Below are 14,563 nucleotides of genomic sequence, written 5' to 3'. Positions count from 1 at the left end.
GTGCTGGGCAATGCCTGGGAGCTGCAGGCACTGCAGGGAGGCTGCAGCTCTTCCCTCCAGCTCCTGCCTGGCTCTTGGAGCACCAGCTTGTTCCTAGTGGCACAAGTACAGGCCTGATGCCGAACCTACCAAAGGCTTTGTGGGACTGAGGTGAAGCTTTAATAATAACTGCCATTGCATTAGGAGATTGCTTCCTTGTGCCTTATCTGCCCAGAGATATCAGCAGCCAGGATCTTATCACACTGTAATTACTAGGCCTAGATTTGCACTAATTGGCTCTCTGGAGTAAAGTTACCTCCAATCTGTGTATTATGGGTGCTCAGCAGGAAGCGATTTACAGCTGAACAGGTTATATGGGATGATCTAACGAGGATTAGCTGCAGCCAAGGGAGTGAGGAACAGGGGTGGTGGGCATGGTGAGAACATGCCTCTGCCCCAGCTCCTTCAGAGGGTGCACAAAGCAGGGTATTTGTGATGGGATGTGTGCTCTGTGAGCTGCTATCCCTTAGGGTGCACAGCCAGAGCCTGCTGGGGGGACAGAGCGCTGCTCTTGGCCGAAAACCTGGCACCCTGTGCTCCTTCTGTTGGTTCACGTGTTCCACCTCCAAAGTTGGCTGTGCCTCCCCAGCAAGCTTCTATGTCCTGTTGCCATGCAAAAAGTGCACAACAATTAGAGAAGGTCTCTGGGAAAATGCAGAAGTGGCTCCGAACACCTACAGGGGGCTGGCAGCAGCGGAGCCACGCTCCTCAACCGGAGCGCCTGTCTGGACGCTGCCTTTTCCCCATAATTAGTGCATATTTGTCTCTCTGACTTCAAGTGATATTTAGCAGTTTAGAGCTTGGGACCCTCATTACTTCAGCAGCGTGATAAAAAAACAGATATGTAATTGAGATGCTGTTCCACTCCTCTGGGACCGCGGCGCTGCCTGGCTCGGCGGGATGTGGAAGCGTGTCGCCCTGATCAGAGGCAGATAAGGAGGCCAGTTGATTAGGCTGGATCCCACAGGCAAACCCTAATCTCGCAGTCTGTTTGTTAACTATCTGCCTTTTTGTGATGTTTGGTTTGCATAATGTGATAATGTAATAATGTGATAGCTCTTTAAGAGGGAAATGAATCCAAATTAGGGGTGGGGGACGGGTGCATCGCAGTGAAGGCAGATCCTTGTGCCTGCCTGTGGGACTGGGATGCCGTGGAAGTAGCAGAAGGGTGGGCCAGAAGAGGTCTCAGGGAGCACTAGTCCATAACCCAGCCTCTGGGCAAAGGGCCTTTTGGTGCCCTCGGACGCTTCCAGCAGCATCTCTTTGCCCTTCCCTGGCCATTGGCCCCAGTGCTGCTCCTGCAGCTGCATCACTCTCTCCTGGTAGCTGGTGTGGAAACCTCATTTCCACCGAGTCCAGCTGCTTTCCTGTTGTCCATCCCATGTGTCCTTGGAGAGTGACCAAATGTCATCTTTTCATTTCATTAATTTATTTTCCTAAAACACTATACTTTGGGAAGGCAGGTAGCACACGGCCTTTCCTGGGCTCAGGCATGCCTCGCTCCATCCCTCGCAGGCCAGGTCTCAGCGAGCTCTAGCAGGGACACAGCTGTGTCCTCTTAGGCTGGACAAGGTCACATCCTCAATGCTGTCTGCTAAAATAGCATAATAAAACTACCTCACATGAGCAAGACGTTCCTGCTAATCACAGCTTTGCTGGTTTAAGTGCTGCTACATGAAAGGTTTTGCTGGCCCAGTTTCCCCACTTTGCTTCTCACCTCTGCAATGTCAGCAGAGGACTGCGGCGTACACACGGGTCCTACAAATTGATGCTCAGCAGCTGTGTTTTGGGCTCATCTCTTGTCCACAGAAATAAAGAAATCCAGCAAGAGCTGACTTGTCACCTGGGAGCCCACCAGGACACACGATCAGTCGTACCCGTACCGTGTCTCTGTCCAGCATCCATCACCTGTGTTAGCAGCCACGGCGACTGCCAACGTCCTCCTGGCAGCTGCGGGTCCTGGTGGAACCCGCCAGCTACACGCCGCAGACCCTGAAAGAAGCAGTCCCAGCCCCAGAGAGTTTAAACTCTGGCATATAGAAACAAAAGCTGAAAGATGAGCAGGTACGTGCCATCCCCCAGCTGCTCCGGTGGCTGCAGGGTCACAGAAGTCAATGGAGCGAGGAGGCTCCGTGGCACCCGCGGTGGTGGCTGCAAAGGGCTTCAGGTGCACCAGGCTCGAGCTGTGCAGCTCTGGGTAGAAAGCACTGCATAAGCCTGGGAAATTACTCTTCTATTTTATGCTAGCTGCAACTAAAAAATAGAGAAAAAGAGAATCAGGCAGATGAGAAGCTAAGTTAGGGATTTATTTTCTTCTTCTTTTTTTTTTTTTTTATTTCCTAAAATAAAAATATCACCTCAGAAAATCATAGAATGATCATCTGGCAACTGTGAGGCAGCGGTCGTACAGTGGGCCCTTCCTTGGGGCAAGATTTTTAATAACTTCCTAGCTATGGGAGGCTGCTATCAAATCGCAGCTGGAAGATTTTTTTTCACCCAGCTGGATCTTGAAGGCTTGTTACATCATTAACTCCCTGAGATAATTTTTGAAAGGGAGTTGTTTGTGGCTTGTTTGATTTCTTTCCTGACATATCTTCCAGGTAAATCTCTGCACTTCACAGTGCTTTTCTGTTTTCTGAGCCAGAATAAAGCCTCTGATGTGACAATCATCTCCTGTCGGACAAAAACATGGGCTAACATGCTTTTACCATGCGAATATTACATTAACACCAAATATCACGACTCCTTTGCTGGCCTCTGCTGATGAGGAGCAGAAAGGTTCCCTACTTGGTGATGTCTGGCTGGTTTTTTAATTGCTGTCCTTGCCGTACTGGAGCTCGGGCACAGCAAGCAGCAGTACAAGCCGAGGTGCGCTCACACCAGCACGGTACCACGTGGCTCGCAGCTGCCTGGTTGCCATCTTTTGCTCTTTAGCTTATGTTTAAATTGACAGATTTGGGGTTGAGAAGAATTTTTTTTCCTTCAGATCATATTAAGCGCAATCATAGTAGTCTTTTCTTTAGGTATAAAGAAATTCCGTGCTATTGAGAAGGCCTAAGGTCAATGCTTTCCATTCTCCTGCTCTCACTGTCACGCATTTGTCATGTTTCTCTTTTTCTCTAGATCTGAAGTTTGTAACAGGCGCTGAGAGATGCTTCTTGGCCCCCGGTAAATGAAGGCTTTGTGTAAACTCTTCTGAACTGCTGTATGAACACCCTAGGTAATGGAGGACTTTCTCCTGGTATGCTGCCTGAACAGAGGGAGCAGCAGTCTTTACCTCACTTATAACACTTTCATTAACTTTGGCTGAGGACTCGGGGATTTGATACTTTTTCCTTTAACGTTTAGTTCCAAGAGCAGAGTACGCAGAAACCCATCTTGCAAATGAGTCCTCAGAGTTTGGGACTGTTCAGGTTTGCATCCACGTCTTGAACACTGTAAGAATGGCCCACTTCTAGTCTACTAAGCCACTCACAAACGTCACTGGACATCAGTCATAATTCTTTTATTCCTTACCAAATTATCACTGGAAAATGACCCCGCATCCATGAGTTGTCTCAAATGCACTTGTGCACCAGTTTTCAATGAGTTGCCTTTTAATTCCATCAAGTGCTCACTTGGTCTTGCAGCATGGGGAAGGATAAATATTGCTTCTGCTACAGGAAACAAAGTGGCTTTGGCTGAGAAAATATGCCTGTGGGGAAAATTGGTCTGGAATCGCTGTTATTGATGACTCAGGTACTGAGGGAACATCTCTTTTGAAATCTTCTCCCCCACATGCTCTGTCCTGTCCACATGACTCATCCTTGGCTTAAAGGGATTACTTAAGAGTGACAGGGGAATTTGATCTCCATTAAAACCAAATCATTTGTCACTCTGCAAAGAGCAGTGACAAGGAGGACAATTAGTGCAAACAGGGAGGCAATGTTTATGATGTAGAGGCTTGTCCATTAGTCAAGTGTTTATCAGTGTGGGTGTTTGCCCATCCTTGAAGGATAATGAGATATTTTGGTGGGGTTATGCAAAGGCCTCCCCATCCTTCTCCAGAGCCTCAGCTTTCATTAAAAAGATAATAAAAATAAAATAATAAAGTAGTTCTCTGGCTGTCATGTGCAGCTCAGCCCTCCTCAGCAGCAGCAGGTGTAGCTGATGTTGTCCCATCCCCATTTGCAGAGAGCCTGAGCCAGGGCATCCAAGTGAGCAGATCTCCATCCCCAGGTGGGCAGGGGTCCCCACATCAATGCCCAGGGGTAGGTGCACTGCCTTTCCATGGAGCAGGTGGGGGGAAAATTGCAGAGATGCCTACTGGCAAGCCATGGCACAGTTAGTATTTTAATCCCTCAGCAGCACAGGGCCCTGGGAGAAGTTTAATTCCTTTAAGCGTAGGCTCAGCTGGCAGCAGCACAGGAAACTTTGCATTAACTCGCAGAGAGAAACTCACCAAATGACTGCTCATAAGTCAGGGGACAGTCACACTCCCTGGGAATGGCTTTGCAGCATCACCCTGCTCTTGGCTGTACCCTGCTTGAATTGCACATGAACCCTGTGAACACTGCATGCCCTTCAATGCAGCCCCTGCCCACAGAGATTCCTGCTGGGGTCCTGGGGGCTCACCTGGGGATGGCGCAACCTGCTCCACATCCCCACTGCACCCTGCAGGCTCCGGGCACCACGAAGCACCGTAAGAGCAGACAGCTTGTCCTTCCTGCTCAGGTGGCCCTGGGAGCGCTTCTGTTCTGCAGACATCCGCCCCTCACCTTCTTCACTCCATTGCTTTCCTTTGGCAGACAGCAGAGTTTCCTGGGCATAGCATTTGCACTCATCTCTGCTCAGATCTCCCAGAGAAGCTGAGACCTGGGCTTCCTAGGGACATGTCCCATTTTCTGCTTTCTGCACTAGCAGTGCTGGCAAGGCACTGGCGTTTGGGGAGGGACGTGCTGTGCCGTTCTCTGCCCAGAGCACCTCGCTCCGGGCTGTGGTTTGCCTTCTGCCTGCGGGTGGACGGGGGACTCTGAGCACCCGGGATCACTGCGGCATTATGAGCTTTCACGCCGAGGTGAGTGGCTCTGGATACAGAAGTGGGTCATGCACAGGAGCGTGCTGGAGATGCTTTGATGCACAGGGGAAGGGGGAGGCTGGGAGAGAGGAGGGAGGAACTGACTGCGTGTGGCACAGACACCAGCAAGCCCAAGTCCACCTGCCCTGGCTTAAAACTGAATCACTGGGTGCTTGCAGTTCTGCAGGGGCTCCTCCAGCTCACATTAAGCAGTCCCTGGGGGCTGAAGACTTCAGGGGGCACAAAGGATGTGCCCAGGGAAGGGAACAGGAGGAAGGAAGCAACCATGGGCCCACGGGAAGCCCTCTGGCCCGTGGCAAGGGGTACAGCAGCAGGAGGCTGGCTGTACTGCTTCCCCTTCAGCCTCCAATTTGCTTCAGGAGCCTGAAGCGGCTGTTTCCTCATTTGCACAACGATAACGATACAATTAGTTGTCTTTGCAGAGTGTTGCAAGGTTGGCTCTGTAAGGAGCATGAAACGCTCTGGGAATCACAGACAAAATGATTTCTATGGAAAATGGAAATTGAAGCCTGTCTGTTTTCAGGGATAATGGAGGGATGCAAGGCGTGGAGCCCCGCAAGCAGACCCTCCCTGCCTGGCACTGAAGCTGGTGCAGGGGGTGGCACAGGCTGCCGGGGGGGAACCGTGCCCTGCTGCTCCCCATCACGCATTCCCTTAGAAGTGTTGTGCCACTAATGAAGGAACGTAAGAGACATTACTCTCCGTCACTTCCAGTTACGCACCCCCTCGCCCCCCCGTCTGCACAGCTCTGTCAGCTTTCTCCTTCTTCGCAAGTGTGGTGAGCCTCTGCTAAAAAGAAAGGCCATTAATAATAATTACCCACAAAGAAGTACACCCCTTAATGAGTCCTAAAAAATAATTCTTAATTGAAAAGCTTTCTACTTTGGAGACAGCATCGACACTTCAGAGAAGTCCAGGCAGCTCCAGTAGGTGAAGATGAAATGAAGAAACTTGCCAGACAGTGCTGGATAGGGCTGAGAGAGACCTCAAAGCCAGGGGTCAAATGAAAGCGATCACTTAAATTCAAGGAACCATCAACAAGGCAATAATTGGATTGAAAGGAGGCGGCAGATGGAGAGAAACAAAGCAGCAAAACAGCTTTGTAACAAACATCATTAAAAACAAAAGTTTGGGGAAGGAAAAGGAGCAAGTCCTGGGTCCAGGAGGCAGAGCAGGGCCTGTGGAGCCCCCACATCCCCACAGGGACTTGGCCTGGGGGGCTGATCCCAGCTGGGGCACACATGGAGGAGCCGGCAGGGGTCTGTCCTGCTGCTCTGTTTGGGATTAAAACCACCAACTGTTCATGGACACCACGCGCTGAGCTCAGCCCCGTGCTCCCTTCCAGAGCCACCAGCTGGGGACCGAGTATTCACCCAGCCAAGGCCACGAGGTGTGACCGCAGAGTTAATCAATCCCAGAGCTGTAAATCAGGAAGGCTTAAAAACACCAGCCTTCAGCACAGTGCGTGTCGCGCCAGGCTATTTCCTGTGTCCAGTTCATAACTATTAAGTTAAGGCTTTGTCACCCAGCACGACAGACCCAACGGAGAATCCATCACCACTGCTGCTTTCCTGAACGGGTCAGTGAGAGCTGCCCCGGACACCGACCTCTGCGAGCGGCCGTAACTCATTTCCCCCACCACGCACACCTTGCTTCGTGCTGTGCTCACCACTGGCAGCAGCCCAGCCCAGGGCTGGAAGCACTTCCACCGGGGCCCAATCAATCGTGAAGCACATTTGGCTGCTCACTCGCTGGATTGATGGGACAAGGGATCCGGGATGTGGCCACCCGCTCTTCCTGGGGGAACGGCTGTGTCCTTCCTTGCTGCCGCAGGGCAGGAAACCCAGAAACCACCAGGCGGGTTATGGTCCACGGGTAACCTCCTTCCAGTGCTTCTCTTCAATCCCGAATTCCCACATCCCTCTCCCACCACATGAGCATTTGTCACGAGGCCCGAGGGGCTCCGATGCTCCTCAAATCACCCTCTTACTGCAGAGCCAGCTCAGTATATGGGACCACAGAAATATTTTGGTGTGATTTTAGAGATGGGGAACAGCAGAGGAACAAGCAGGACACTGACGTCTTGGTGGAGCTTTTGCCTCCTTCCACAGCCTGACAGTACAGTCAGGACCAAGGCTGTCCCCCTGTCTGACCAGCAGCTGGGGCAGCCCCCCGTGCTTCTCATGGACCCTTTTTGGAAGCTGTGAATGACCAGAGCTAGGCAGAGCTGTTCTGAAGAGCACAACACCATAAATAAAACAGAAACCACTCCAATCTCCCCTCCACCAAAGTGTGCCACCAGTATCTCAAGTAGGAGCAGTGTAAGGGACCGGAGAGTGCACACCAGCCAGTGAGTGCTGGCTCGGCTCCACCAGAGGTGATTGACTTACTGCAGCTGAGGACTTGGCCTTAAAACTTTGTCTTGTGGTTCAATTAATGAGCTAGAAGTAGGGATTAGGCTCAGATGCTGGAACAAGAAGTGGGATGAGTCCTCAGAGACCGTTGCCTCCCCAGGGCCAGCTCTTGCGCAGTGTAAGTCCTGGCTTCGCTGTGACTCCAAGCCCGTCTTCACAGCAACCATTTCCCCACACAAGCCCCTCTCCTCCTCCTCAGACGAATCCTTAAGAACCGAGGCTTCTCTCTGTGCAGCAGCACGCCCTGGCACTTTGCAGGCGCTCACTCCCCAGGGAGAGCTCAGCAGCATGTGGATACATGTGCTTAGAGCACCCGGCCCCATCCTGCTCAGGGACAGCTTTCACTCACTGAAAAGTGCTTGGAAGAGGTGGGAAATTGAGGAGTTCTGGGGCCCAGTGACAGATGCTGTGGCCATGGCCTGCAGGGCTGTAATTCCTCTACCCCAGCACAGGGAGGCTGGGGTGCTCTTGGAGGTGGTGCTCTTGGAGGTGTGCCTGGGGGACATTAGGGACCAGTGCCCCATCCCTCTGCTCACCTCTGGGCAGCCCCTGATGGGCAGGGCGGGCTCAGTGCCAGGACACTTCAGCACTGCTCTCCCACACCTTTCCCCATTTTCCATTTCAATTATTTCAAACCATGGCTCGGATGCAAGCTGCTGCCCAGCGCATCTCCAAGTCCTGTGGAGAAGCTGCTCACGTGCCCAGTGCACAGAGATGCCTAACCTAGGCCTTAATGTTGAAGCAGACATTAGGACAGCCTTCAGCCACGCTCCGGAGGATGCTCACCCATTTTCCAAGCAGGCATTTTGCCTCCCACTTCTTCAAGCGCTCCCCAGATTCTGCTGCAGTTTCTTTTGCATCTTTTCCATAATTATGTCTCTACCCACTCATTTTAGAAGCAGTGTAGTTTTTTCCTGGAGCCTCTGGAAAGGCTGCCACACTTCCTGAGCAGCAGATCTTTGCACTCCCAGCTCCTTTCGGACACAGAGCCTTGGGGACAGCTTCTGCCGGGCAGACCCCACAAAGGTGAGTCGCTTCCCAGTCCCGAGCCCGCTCGTGTGCCGCGGCTGCAGCTGCTATTGTTGCTACTGTGTAATTATGGCGTAGTGTATATTCTATAATTACAAGCAGCTGAAAGTATCTGTTTCATTATTTTTATGCCAGCAAATGCTCTTCCTGTCAGACGCCACAGCTTGGCTGATACACGCTCACTGCACTGTTCCTTTAAGTAGCTATGCAAATTGGATCTTAATATCATTCAGATAAATGGTTTAAGGAAGAAAATGGATACAATAGTCTGTCACAAAGTTAATGTTATAGGCTCTACCTCCCAAATTGGCTCAGAGAAATTAGCAGGAAGGAAGGAAGGATCAGACGAAATAATAAACCTGCTTACCTGCTCATTAATTTAATCTTTTTCTTTTTTTTTCTCCTTTCCCTCTTACAGCCTTGTGGTTTCTGTAACCATAGAATAACTAGAGAACAGCAAAGTCCTAGATGAAAGGGAGACTAGGTCTGGAAGCACAAAGATTAAAGGAGAGTTTTTAGGATTAATCTTTGATTATTATTTTTTTATCTTGGGTCTGTGGTGATTATTCCTGCTCCTCTTGAAGCAATCCTTCTGGGTGTATCTGACAGCACACAGGCTCTCAAGCAAGCTCCTTGCATTTTTCCAGGGATGTTGCAGTAGAGGTGCATTAGCAGCAGAGCAGGCAGCCAGAGCCCCACACACCTCTTATGTGCCTTTTTCCAGACACAGCCCGCCTTTGGGCTCGACACCCCAAACCTTGACGCAGCTCTAACTCAGGCCACTTCTAATTATATGGCAGTGAGGGCTTTTGTTGATTGCAGGTGAATCTGGGAGACTGATCTTGTTAGTGCAAGGCTTCCTGCTCGATGGAAGGTGAGCTCCAGGCAGAGCAGAACATCCCAAGGAAGCATCCCAAAGAACAGAGCTGCCTCAGGTCCATCAGGGGCTTGGCAAGGCTCATTCTCCTGTTACCTTTGCCCACCATTTTCCAATTGATTTGTTTTTTTCAACCATTGCTTACAGCAGTCCCTTTTCCTTACCCTCACATCCCTGCAGTGCAGCTGGAAACATCCCCTATCGGCAGGTGATTTAGTGACAGGAATCTGCAGGCAGTTAGGCAAGCAGGGGAGGACATGAACAATGAAATGGAGAGGAAGGGAGCAAGCAGAAGCAGCTGCAGCCCCCGGCGGGGCAGAGCAGGAGGCCCGGCTCCCGTCCCAGCCTCAGCAACCTGCTGGCTGCGGGACCCTGCGGTGGCTGGGCAGCACCAGCCACCACCAATTAATTAGCTTTTGTTTAGCCAACATCCTTGGACCATTCCCAAAGCCAGTGCCAAAATAAATAAGCAAAATCAAGTAATTCCCCTTGTTTTAACAAAGAAAACGTCCTTGCTAGACAAACACAAGGGAAGGCAGTGCAACCGTGTGGCTGGGCAGCCCCGTTCCGCTCTACCCAGCGTGGCCCCGGGCACATCCCCACAGCCCCCTGCTCCCTGGTGCAGGGCAGAGCCGCGGCTCCCAATCAATGAAGCACCGAGACGAGAGCAGCCTGCGCCAGGCTCGGGGTATGATTTATGGTCTGGCAGGCAGTCTGAAGCACTGTGGTTGGGTTTCTTGCTGTAGCAGCCTCTTGGTGAGCAGTATCCAATTAGGTGACCCCCCAGGTCTCCCTATTGATTTTGGCAGGGGGAAAGGTGCAGTTTTCTCATTACACCTCCAGCAGCAGCACTGGCTGGGCTGGGCCATGAGGCCCGTGCAGAGGAGCAGCCTCTCCCTCTCACACGCCATCCTCTGCCCAAAGCCTGCGGCAAGAGGTTCATTTCCCAAGTGACTCCCTCCCCTCTCTCATTAAACAAAGGAGGGGGAAGAGCTGGCAAAGACAGAGTTCTTAAATTAATCAGCACAGTTTCCTAACTAATGCCCTTTATGTTTTACATAATAATATAAAGCTTTATTCCGAGACAACAGCCTCCTACATCAAAGATTCCTCTCTCACATTCTGAACTTTTGAGCCCTTCGCCATGCAATTAATGCAGAAAGATCTAAATAAAGTTACACAGAGCAGCTTGCAGATAATATCTAGAGCTACGAAGCAGGGCTCGCTTTGCACTGCAGGCAGAATCACAAAAGCGGCTTTGCTTGATATTCCCTGCCTGCAGGGACCCATTCTGCTATTGTTAGGCTGCGCGTGTGTATAAAAGGCGAAATTGCTAGAGCAGCCATGGTGACTGGAGGTTGCGGTGCTCTTTATCCCACAGAGCTGGCATCACTGGCTAGGAGGGAGTTCAGAGGAGGAAAAAGTTTAATTTGATTCTACAATATCAAAGCCCGTGCCTGGAAAGCTTTGCATTGTGCACTGTGCAAATACACCAGGACAGGCTCCGGTGCCCTTATTTACACTGCACCCTGACCAGCCCCGTTAACACTTCAGAAGCTCATCGCAGGCTAATGCCTGGGAGCATAGGATCAAGGACAGCCCACCCCAGCCCTTCATTAATTAATCTAGTTCGTAAGCTTGGCCATGAAGCTCAATAGCCCTCTTCAGGTGGGTTGCTGCTGAGAAAGCAAAGGCACAGGCACTGGTTGGTTCTTCAGTGGATTAAAATTGTGGTTTGTTCCTATTTCCAACCTGGGACATGATCACTTTGTGGTCCTCATGTTTCCATGAGCCGGCACAGGGACAGGTCAAGAGTCTGGGGGTCCCTGCTTGGGTGGCATCACCTCTGCACAAGATGCCGGTGGAGAAGCAGAGTCCTCCTGACAAGGAAAGGCAAATGCACGTTTTCTTTTTGCAGGACACGCTGGCCTGGCTTGGTGGCAGCTACCAAAAAGCAGCAGCACAATGGAGGGCTGGATGTATGGGGGCTGCCCTGAGGTCACACTGGATCATGACATGGTACAGAAAGCACAGCAGGGTCAGAGCTGCTCCAAGGGGAGCCGAGTCCTCCGAGCACCTCCAAGACAAACAGAGCACCCTGGGGACACAGGGCCACGTCCCCCCACCTGCCTTCCCGCGGGCTGAGCTCTGCCACTTCTATTCTTAGATCTCTGCAAAATGCTAATTGCTATGCCTGACCTCCAAGATAACAAGGGAAAACCTCCCCTAATTAGCACCACAGTCTGTGGGTGAAAGAAACCAAATGTTGACTGTAGAGCGACTGCACTTACTGTAAATTCCAACATATGCTGTGGAAAAACGCCGCCTAAATAAGACTTCAGAAGCATGGGGTGTTTAAATAATAATGAATACCCACTGCTGTTTATTACAGAACAGAAACGTAATAAAAGACAAAGCTGCAGTCGCATTTCATCCTTCCTTCCAGGGCGTACTGTAACCAGCCTTCAGTTGGGAAGCAGGAGGGAAAAGGAGTCCAAAGGCACCAGAAACAGCAACAGCAATTCCAGGTGCAGGCACCACATTTATGGACATTAGCTAATTAGGCCTTCCAGCATCCCTGCAAGCCAGGTAATTATTATTAGCCTTATTCTGCCGCTGCAGAGACTGTGCCAAAGGGGCAGGGTGAATCACTCGCCTGTGGCCAGGCTGTAAGACACACCGGGGAGTCGGGCACTCGGGGCTGCAGGGGAAGAAGAACCTCCAGGGAGGCTGGAAATGGGGAGAGACCAAGGGCACGGTATGGTGGAACAGGAGCCGTGGGGAGCAAAGGGAGACGTAGGAACACCTTAACAAGTAAAGAGCAGGATGCCTGGCAGCAGTGGGGAGGGAGGACTGCATGCCAGCCTCAGCTAGGGCTCAGCTCCTTTGTGGTGTAGCTCCATTGACTTGCCCAGCACAGAAATTCAGCCTCTGCTGTTCTCTTTACAGGTGTGTGAACATCTCCCCCAGCTTTTCATGCATTTATGCACATCCTTCCATCTGCAACATGCAGCCTGGACACTCCAGACATCAGCGCCTACTCAAAGGAGCAGCCCTGCTGGATAGGCGCTGTTCAGACAAGGCTGCTGCCCACATTGTGCTCTTTCCCCATGTATTGCTTGCTGCCTGCCCAACAGGGCTGGTCCCGTGCACCCGGAGGATACCCACGTCCTGCCCCACTGCACCCCAAGGCCCCAGCAGCTGCAGTTCCTCTCGAGGGGCTGAGCAGGGCAGGGGCTGACGGCTTCAGCAAGGACTCACAGCCAGCAGAGACGTCCTCCAACACTTCTGGGTTTTCACTGGTCACTTGCAGTAGTCCAAAGCACATAGAATATTTATTTGCTCCTAATTAGGAGTAATCACCACTTAACCTAGAGGAGGGATGTACCCAGTGTGCCCAGCCACTCAATACACTTACTGCTGAACAGCCTCTGCTGCAGCTAATTAAAAGAGGAGGGCTCCTGCAAACTTGCAAAGAAATTGCCAGTTTGTTTTAGTGAGGGGGACCTCGTGTAACTGAGCAACAGAGCTGCTGATACCTGGCCTCGGTAATTCAGGGCGATTTCTTCCTCTCCTCTCCCATCCAGTGCACTGTCCCCTCGCTCCGTTGTCCCCTGCATGTCCCCTTGGTATCTCAGGGTGGGCACTTTGACACAGGGCTGCCCTTTCCCCTGTCCTCCCCTAAGAGCTGGACAGGCTGAAAGAAGGTTGTTAATAAGACACCCAATCAACATTTCTGTAATGAGAATTATTTAACAAAGAAGAGTCTTAAATGCTTATTACTATTCCTCTTTACTGCTTGGAAATCCTTCAGGGCAAGGAAACTTTCAGCAGATCGGCTTTGGCTTTGCTCTCCCTGCTGAGCTGCTCACCACGTGCGGAAGGCTGTATCCAGGATCAGATTTATCCCAACACTCTTCTGGGAAAGGGACATAACCCATCACTCCCGTTTCATGCCTGGGAAGTTGCCTCACCCAGAAGTCAACTTCAGCTGCACACACGGAGGGAGCTGTGCGAGCCCCTTGGCTGGATGCTCGCACCCTGCTGACCACAGGGAGCAAGCCCTGAGCAAAGCCCAGCTGCACGTGGACACGAGGAGCGCGAGCCACAGCCATGCCTCGCCTGCCTGGGTCCGAGCATTTTCCTGAGGGTCTGCAGTAACAAAGCCAGCCCAGCAGACTTTCTCCCTGACTCCCCAGGGAAAACCCTGACCTCCCGTTCCGCGTAACGCCCCCAGCACAGCCTGAATGAGCAAACATCTTGAAAGGTGCCCTGCAGGGCAGCAGACTTGGACCTTTTTGATCCAAGTGAATTCCACGGTTGGGGGATTCACCTGAAAACCAGGGAAAGGGTTCCCTTACGTGCTGAGAACTTGATAGATTGAAAATAATAAAGTCCATTTCAGACTGAACTAAAAATTCAAGATCCAAAAATATCAGTGAATGACAAAGCCCAGCGAGAGCCAGCAAACACCCCCAAACAAAACCCAGGTAAGACCAAATGAAATATTGTTTCCACAATTTAAAAACATGATTTGTAGTTGTATCCAAATCTTTCACTTACTTGCAATAAATTTCCTTTCCAGAACACCTACTGCTCTAACATTGTTTTGAAAATTGAAAAACACAATCTTTAGTCAATATTATAACTGCGCAGACTTTCAAACACAGCTGCCATTTCGCCTGACCCCCTTCTAATAAATTGTTTCGTTTGAATGGACCAGTATTAACACAAAAGAAAAGTAGCTGAAGTGTGCTTAAATAGCTTTCTGCACACGCTGTCATCCTGTCCCACACAGATATTCCAGGGAATAGAGTCAGTTTGCTCATCTGCCAGTGCAAACTGCAATAAGGGAGTAATAAGGGAGTTAAACTTTACATGTTTACAAAAGGCCTTAGAGAGCCCTGAGCACAGGCATGAGCTTAGAAATCCAAATGCTTCAGGAGATGTCAGGACGAGGTGTCAGGCAGGTCTCACTGGGCACCACCCCAAATTTTCATGACCCCATAAAGGGGGTCATAAATCATGCAGCAGCAGACCTGGTGGCACCCAGCAGAAGACCCAGACCCTAGAGGAAGGCTCGGTCCTGGCCATTCTCTCCAGCTTCTGGCCTCCCTGTGCTCACCC

The 14,563-nt window shown here is 51.1% G+C and overlaps 2 long non-coding RNA genes across 2 annotated transcripts; one reads left to right on the top strand and one right to left on the bottom strand.

Moving 5' to 3' along the window:
* Positions 1-245: 245 nt before the first annotated feature.
* LOC118178046 lies at positions 246-1,924 on the bottom strand. The gene is made up of 2 exons (XR_004756028.1): positions 1,757-1,924; positions 246-1,633 (listed from the first exon to the last, which is right to left on the bottom strand). It is a non-coding gene; the product is annotated as an uncharacterized LOC118178046 (long non-coding RNA).
* Positions 1,925-8,363: 6,439 nt separating this feature from the next.
* On the top strand, positions 8,364-13,390 carry LOC118178047. The gene is made up of 3 exons (XR_004756029.1): positions 8,364-8,556; positions 11,829-12,025; positions 12,386-13,390. It is a non-coding gene; the product is annotated as an uncharacterized LOC118178047 (long non-coding RNA).
* The last annotated feature ends 1,173 nt before the right edge of the window (positions 13,391-14,563 follow it).

The sequence above is a fragment of the Oxyura jamaicensis genome, chromosome 24 (genome assembly GCF_011077185.1).
Source record: "Oxyura jamaicensis isolate SHBP4307 breed ruddy duck chromosome 24, BPBGC_Ojam_1.0, whole genome shotgun sequence".
Taxonomy (NCBI): domain Eukaryota; kingdom Metazoa; phylum Chordata; class Aves; order Anseriformes; family Anatidae; genus Oxyura; species Oxyura jamaicensis.
Note: the sequence above shows the minus strand (reverse complement) of the source record. Positions and strands in the feature narration are given on the sequence as shown.